This window comes from Rattus norvegicus, chromosome 2 (assembly GCF_021556685.1).
Source record: "Rattus norvegicus strain SHRSP/BbbUtx chromosome 2, alternate assembly SHRSP_T2T, whole genome shotgun sequence".
NCBI lineage: Eukaryota > Metazoa > Chordata > Mammalia > Rodentia > Muridae > Rattus > Rattus norvegicus.
In genome coordinates this window covers 93,603,963-93,610,785 of record NC_141535.1, presented here as the reverse complement: position 1 = coordinate 93,610,785, position 6,823 = coordinate 93,603,963, and the positions used below count along the sequence as shown (strand labels likewise).

The window sequence follows — 6,823 nt, the reverse complement described above, 5'->3', positions numbered from 1 at the left end:
GCAAAGCTTTGGGACTGTGTGTCTGAAATGCTACAACTCCGCTAAACCCTGGAGGGAGGCACACACAATACCACTCAGGAGGGGAACGCAGTAAATTAAGGTAAACCAACATGAAACGGTTTTCATTAAAAGAAAAGCTATCCCTGTCAGGTATTATTTTTTTTTCTAGCTACAAGGTCTTGACCTGTCAGGGATGTTGAAAGGACTAGCAGGGTTGATTGAAGAAAGGGAAAACCAACAACTTTCAAAAGCTTGTGGCAGATTAGATGGTGTTGGGATGCCCGGCCGTGACTTCCTCCCACAAAATGAGATTCATTAAAGAAAACTCTTAGCTTGATTAAGGCTGCTCGCTAGTATCCTCCCCTCCAGATGCTGGAGCTAGGAGGCCATCGGCGACATGGCTGTGGGCAGGCAGGGCAAACAGTTCTGGGAAGCAGGAAGACAAAAGGTGCTGGGAGTTCCTGACGGTCTCTGAACTCAGCCATGGCTTCTCTATAAGGATCGGCCACTCTCTGAGATATGGAGCTCTGAGTGTGGGTGGGTTGTGGTCCTGACCATTAGTCCTCATTTCATGATTTACGTCTGCAAGGAGCGTTGTTCTAGAGCCGGGCAGCTGGGAAGAAAGAGGCTGGCAGGCTGATGGCTGAGAGTGACCTTTTCTGGGTCACTCACCAGAATATGTCTGCTCTGGGATACACAGCAGCTGTCCCATGGGCAGAATTATATTAAAAAAAAAAAAGGATTATAAAAAAATGACAGAAACAGACTTGTCCAGGTCAAATGAAAATAAACTTCTGTTTGTAGAGTCAGAACCTAGGCTCTGGCCCTAACAAGCAGGCCCAGCTACTAGTGATCAATGGGGGCTCGCCTTTAATCTAGAATCCAGGAGGTGAGGCAGGCGGATCTCTGAGTTCCAGAACAGCTTGGTCTACAGAGACAGACTGTCTCAAAACCAAAAGTAAATAAAAGTCCATTTAAACAAATAATACTGAAAACAGGAAAAGAGGATGTGTCATAAATACTCCTATAGGGAAAGAAAACAAAGAGGCCCAGAGACACCCACCCCAAAGCCAAGTCAGTCTTCCGTTCAGGTTTAAATGGAGGACTATAAGGGTGTATAACTAAGCAGTCCCAGGTGAAGTGTGTCTCACTCCAGTCTCTCCTGCAAGGTGGTTCCACAATTTACCAGAACTACGTGAAATCCCACAGATTGGTCCCCACTCTGGCTGGTATCTCTGCCCAAACTCCTCCCACAGCTCCCTTCTCCCAGCCTGAGAAGTTCTGGTTCTTCAAGCTGCACTGTCTCCATGGTCAGATGGCTGCTGTGAGCCTCCACAAGCATCTAGCTAACGTTTCTTCCCTCCAGACCTGCTTGTGCTTCCAGTTCTGCTGTTTGGTTTCACAGTAAGGTGTGGGTAGTCCTGGAATACCTCAGCTGCTTGTCAGTGTGTGTGTGTGTGTGTGTGTGTGTGTGTGTGTGTGTGTGTGTGTGTGTGTGTGTAGGGGGTGGGCTCCTTGGCAACAAACAGGGTCTTCCCTGCTGTGGATACGGGGCTGTGTGGAGGAAGTAGGCCTTGGGAGACAACAGTGTTTTGCCTCTTGAATGCTGAGGGGAAGATCTCAATAGCTTCCTCACCAATGCTCCAGCATGGGTGTCTTCTAAACATATTTTTTGCTCGGATTTGCTATGCTGCTAGCTCCATAAGAAGCAGGAATTTGTTATTACATTCAGAATGTCTAACTTAATGTTGAGCTTATCACTAGGGGTATTCATATGTTAGAAGACTCAGGTAAAATTTAAGGCTGATTTTAGATTGGAGGCCCTTCTCTCATTCTCCTGCTCTCTAAGGAATCTGTAGACAGGCTGCGGACAGCGGTTCTTGCTGGCAAGTGCCCTCTTTTAGGAGATCAGTGTGTCAGGGTATTCACGGTGTGTGTGTGTGTGTGTGTGTGTGTGTGTGTGTGTGTGTGTGTGTTCCATGGGAGATATTGAACACAGTGATAAAAAACTGGCTAACACAGCACCCTAGACTGGGAGAGAACCTAGTGGTGCTCATTCTGAAGAAACACATAGTTTTTAAAAGATTTGTTTATTAGCAGGTAGTGGTGGCACATGCCTTTAATCCCAACACTTAGGAGGCAGAGGCAGGTAGGTCTCTGAGTTGGAGGCCAGCCTGATCTGCAGAGAGAGTAGCCAAGGCTATACAGAGAAACCCTGTTTTGTTGTTGTTGTTTGTTTGTTTGTGGAGTTTTTTTGTTTTGTTTTGAAAAGCAAACAAACGAAACCAACCAACCGACAAAACGGAAAAACAAACACGAACGACAATTTGTTTATTTTACTTGTTTTGACTGCGTGGATGTATGTTTGCCACATTCCTGCGCTCATTCCCAGAAGTCAGCAGAAGGCATTGGATCCCAGACAACAGGTCCTTTCCAGCGCTCTGAGTGTTACCTGCTGAGCCGTCCCTGTAGCCAGGGGGAATGTGCTGGCCTTTACAGAATCATGGCGGATCTTCTAAATGTCCTATCTTGTTGCCTCTATCCTTCACTTTCTCCGGAATTGAGGAGCTGGGAACTGAAGGGGTGCTTCATGCGTGGTCGGCAAGCGCTCTACCGCTCTACCTGAGGGCTGAGGAACAGTCCCAGCCCAGCCCAGCTCCAGCCAGCTGGCTCCCAGGTCTTTGATGTCTGAATCCACTGTGAAAACGAAAAGTATAGTAAATGCTTTGCCCATTTTTGGAGGCCGGGCTTAGGAGCCCTGTGGGGTTCCAGTTTAAACAGTGTTTAAAGGAACTGCAGGGCTGAGACAGGCCCAGGGGTTCACCTTTCAAAGAACAACCTAGGGCCTTGCTAAGCACACACTTCCGATCCTCCCTGAATCTACTGGAGACATACCTGTATAGTTCCTACTGCTCAAGAGACTGAGGCAGAAGATTGACCAGTTGAGCCCAGGAGTCAGAGAAAAGGCCTGGGTAGTATTGCCAGGCTGGGGCCGCAGAATGGAATCGCTCCAGGTCAGTGGGCGTGAACAGCAGCAGAACTGCACCCCTGACGCCAGTGGTTTCTGCACTGACTGGGAACTGGTTAGAAAGCCATAGGCTCACATTTCCTGAGGGTGGAGTCCAGAGACCTGTCACCTAACAACCTTAGTGTCCTGACTAAGGACACAGTTCTCCTTCCCTATTGCTCTGTGTGTAGGCCTGGACCCACCCCACTGACCTCACCTGCGACCTTGCTGAAGAATCTTGTCCTAGATTCACAGGGCAAGATGGGTACACATGTAATCATGGGCATTCTGGAGACTGGGGAGCAGGGTCACCATTTAAGGCCATCTCGTGCTGGCGAAACCCTGTCTCAAGGGCAGGGAAAATCAAATGTTCTACTCTCGGGCCCCACCCAGAGCTAAAGGAGTTAGAATTCTGTTGGTGCGGTCGTCATTGCAATACAGTTTTTTGTTTGTGAAGTCTCACACTAAACAGCCAAGACTGGCTTGGAATTTACTATGTCTTCCAGTCTGACCTCGAATTCATAATAATTCTTCTGACGCCAGGTAGTGATGGTGCACACTTTAATCACAGCACTCGGGAGGCAGAGGCAGGTGGGTCTCTGTGAGTTTAAGGTCAGCTGGTCTACAGGCAAACAAAGACCACACCACACCACACACACACACACACACACACACACACACACACACACACACACACACGAAACCCTGTCTTGAAAACCAAAACCCCAAAATACTTCCACCTCATCCTTCCATGTGCCGAGAGTAAGAAAGTATGTATTTTTAAACAAGTGTTAAGTGATTTCTGTGTACCTTAAAGTTTGCAAAGCTTAGCTCAGAAGCCAAATAAATATAACTTTACTGGGGAAATAGAAAAATGGAGGCTCCATTAACGAGAAGCAAAATACAAAATTAGCAATATGTCTCCCTCTAAGAACAGGAGCAAGTGGGGAAAGAGACCTCACCGCCTGGTCAGGTGGGCACTCCTAAGGCTGCAGAGCGAAAGAGACCACCAACACTGCCCACCCCTGCCCACATCCCTGGCCCAAGAGGAAACTGTATAAGGCCTCTGGGTTCCCGTAGGGGAGGGCCCAGGAGCGGCAGGACCCCTGCCTGAGACACCGCCAGAACCTGAAGGAAACAGACCTGATAAACAGTTCTCTGCACCCAAATCCCGTGGGAGGGAGAGCTAAACCCTCAGAGAGGCAGACACGCCTGGGAAACCAGAAGAGACTGCACTCTGCATACACATCTCGGACGCCAGAGGAAAACACCAAAGGCCATCTGGAACCCTGGTGCACTGAAGCTCCCGGAAGGGGCGGCACAGGTCTTCCTGGTTGCTGCCGCTGCAGAGAGCCCGTGGGCAGCACCCCTCGAGCAAACTTGAGCCTCAGGACCACAGGTAAGACCAACCTTTCTGCTGCAAGAAAGCTGCCTGGTGAACTCAAGACACAGGCCCACAGGAACAACTGAAGACCTGTAGAGAGGAAAAACTACACGCCCGAAAGCAGAACATTCTGTCCCCATAACTGACTGAAAGAGAGGAAAACAGGTCTACAGCACTCCTGACACACGGGCTTATAGGACAGTCTAGCCACTGTCAGAAATAGCAGAACAAAGTAACACTAGAGATAATCTGATGGCGAGAGGCAAGCGCAGGAACCCAAGCAACAGAAACCAAGACTACATGGCATCATCGGAGCCCAATTCTCCTACCAAAACAAACATGGAATATCCAAACACACCAGAAAAGCAAGATCTAGTTTCAAAATCATATTTGATCATGATGCTGGAGGACTTCAAGAAAGACATGAAGAACTCCCTTAGGGAAACACAGGAAAACATTAATGAACAAGTAGAAGCCTACAGAGAGGAATCGCAAAAATCCCTGAAAGAATTCCAGGAAAACACAATCAAACAGTTGAAGGAACTAAAAATGGAAATAGAAGCAATCAAGAAAGAACACATGAAAACAACCCTGGATATAGAAAACCAAAAGAAGAGACAAGGAGCTGTAGATACAAGGCTCACCAACAGAATACAAGAGAGGGAAGAGAGAATCTCAGGAGCAGAAGATTCCATAGAAATCATTGACTCAACTGTCAAAGATAATGTAAAGCAGAAAAAGCTACTGGTCCAAAACATACAGGAAATCCAGGACTCAATGAGAAGATCAAACCTAAGGATAATAGGTATAGAAGAGAGTGAAGACTCCCAGCTCAAAGGACCAGTAAATATCTTCAACAAAATCATAGAAGAAAACTTCCCTAACCTAAAAAAAGAGATACCCATAGGCATACAAGAAGCCTACAGAACTCCAAATAGATTGGACCAGAAAAGAAACACCTCCCATCACATAATAGTCAAAACACCAAACGCACAAAATAAAGAAAGAATATTAAAAGCAGTAAGGGAAAAAGGTCAAGTAACATATAAAGGGAGACCTATCAGAATCACACCAGACTTCTCGCCAGAAACTATGAAGGCCAGAAGATCCTGGACTGATGTCATACAGACCCTAAGAGAACACAAATGCCAGCCCAGGTTACTGTATCCTGCAAAACTCTCAATTAACATAGATGGAGAAACCAAGATATTCCATGACAAAACCAAATTTACACAATATCTTTCTACAAATCCAGCACTACAAAGGATAATAAATGGTAAAGCCCAACATAAGGAGGCAAGCTATACCCTAGAAGAAGCAAGAAACTAATCGTCTTGGCAAAAAAACAAAGAGAATGAAAGCACACAAACATAACCTCACATCCAAATATGAATATAACGGGAAGCAATAATCACTATTCCTTAATATCTCTCAACATCAATGGCCTCAACTCCCCAATAAAAAGACATAGATTAACAAACTGGATACGCAACGAGGACCCTGCATTCTGCTGCCTACAGGAAACACACCTCAGAGACAAAGACAGACATTACCTCAGAGTGAAAGGCTGGAAAACAATTTTCCAAGCAAATGGTCAGAAGAAGCAAGCTGGAGTAGCCATTCTAATATCAAATAAAATCAATTTTCAACTAAAAGTCATCAAAAAAGATAAGAAAGGACACTTCATATTCATCAAAGGAAAAATCCACCAAGATGAACTCTCAATCCTAAATATCTATGCCCCAAATACAAGGGCACCTACATACGTAAAAGAAACCTTACTAAAGCTCAAAACACACATTGCACCTCACACAATAATAGTGGGAGATTTCAACACCCCACTCTCATCAATGGACAGATCATGGAAACAGAAATTAAACAGAGATGTAGACAGACTAAGAGAAGTCATGAGCCAAATGGACTTAACGGATATTTATAGAACATTCTATCCTAAAGCAAAAGGATATACCTTCTTCTCAGCTCCTCATGGTACTTTCTCCAAAATTGACCATATAATTGGTCAAAAAACGGGCCTCAACAGGTACAGAAAGATAGAAATAATCCCATGCGTGCTATCGGACCACCACGGCCTAAAACTGGTCTTCAATAACAATCAAGGAAGAATGCCCACATATACTTGGAAATTGAACAATGCTCTACTCAATGATAACCTGGTCAAGGAAGAAATAAAGAAAGAAATTAAAAACTTTTTAGAATTTAATGAAAATGAAGGTACAACATACCCAAACTTATGGGACACAATGAAAGCTGTGCTAAGAGGAAAACTCATAGCGCTGAGTGTCTGCAGAAAGAAACAGGAAAGAGCATATGTCAGCAGCTTGACAGCACACCTAAAAGCTCTAGAACAAAAAGAAGCAAATACACCCAGGAGGAGTAGAAGGCAGGAAATAATCAAACTCAGAGCTGAAATC

At 45.4% G+C, this 6,823-nt stretch overlaps 1 long non-coding RNA gene across 1 annotated transcript; it reads right to left on the bottom strand.

Moving 5' to 3' along the window:
* Nucleotides 1-2,314: 2,314 nt before the first annotated feature.
* Nucleotides 2,315-3,076, bottom strand: LOC147996170 (uncharacterized). Its single transcript, XR_015674333.1, has 2 exons — nucleotides 2,896-3,076; nucleotides 2,315-2,697 (listed from the first exon to the last, which is right to left on the bottom strand). It is a non-coding gene; the product is annotated as an uncharacterized LOC147996170 (long non-coding RNA).
* Nucleotides 3,077-6,823: the final 3,747 nt, after the last annotated feature.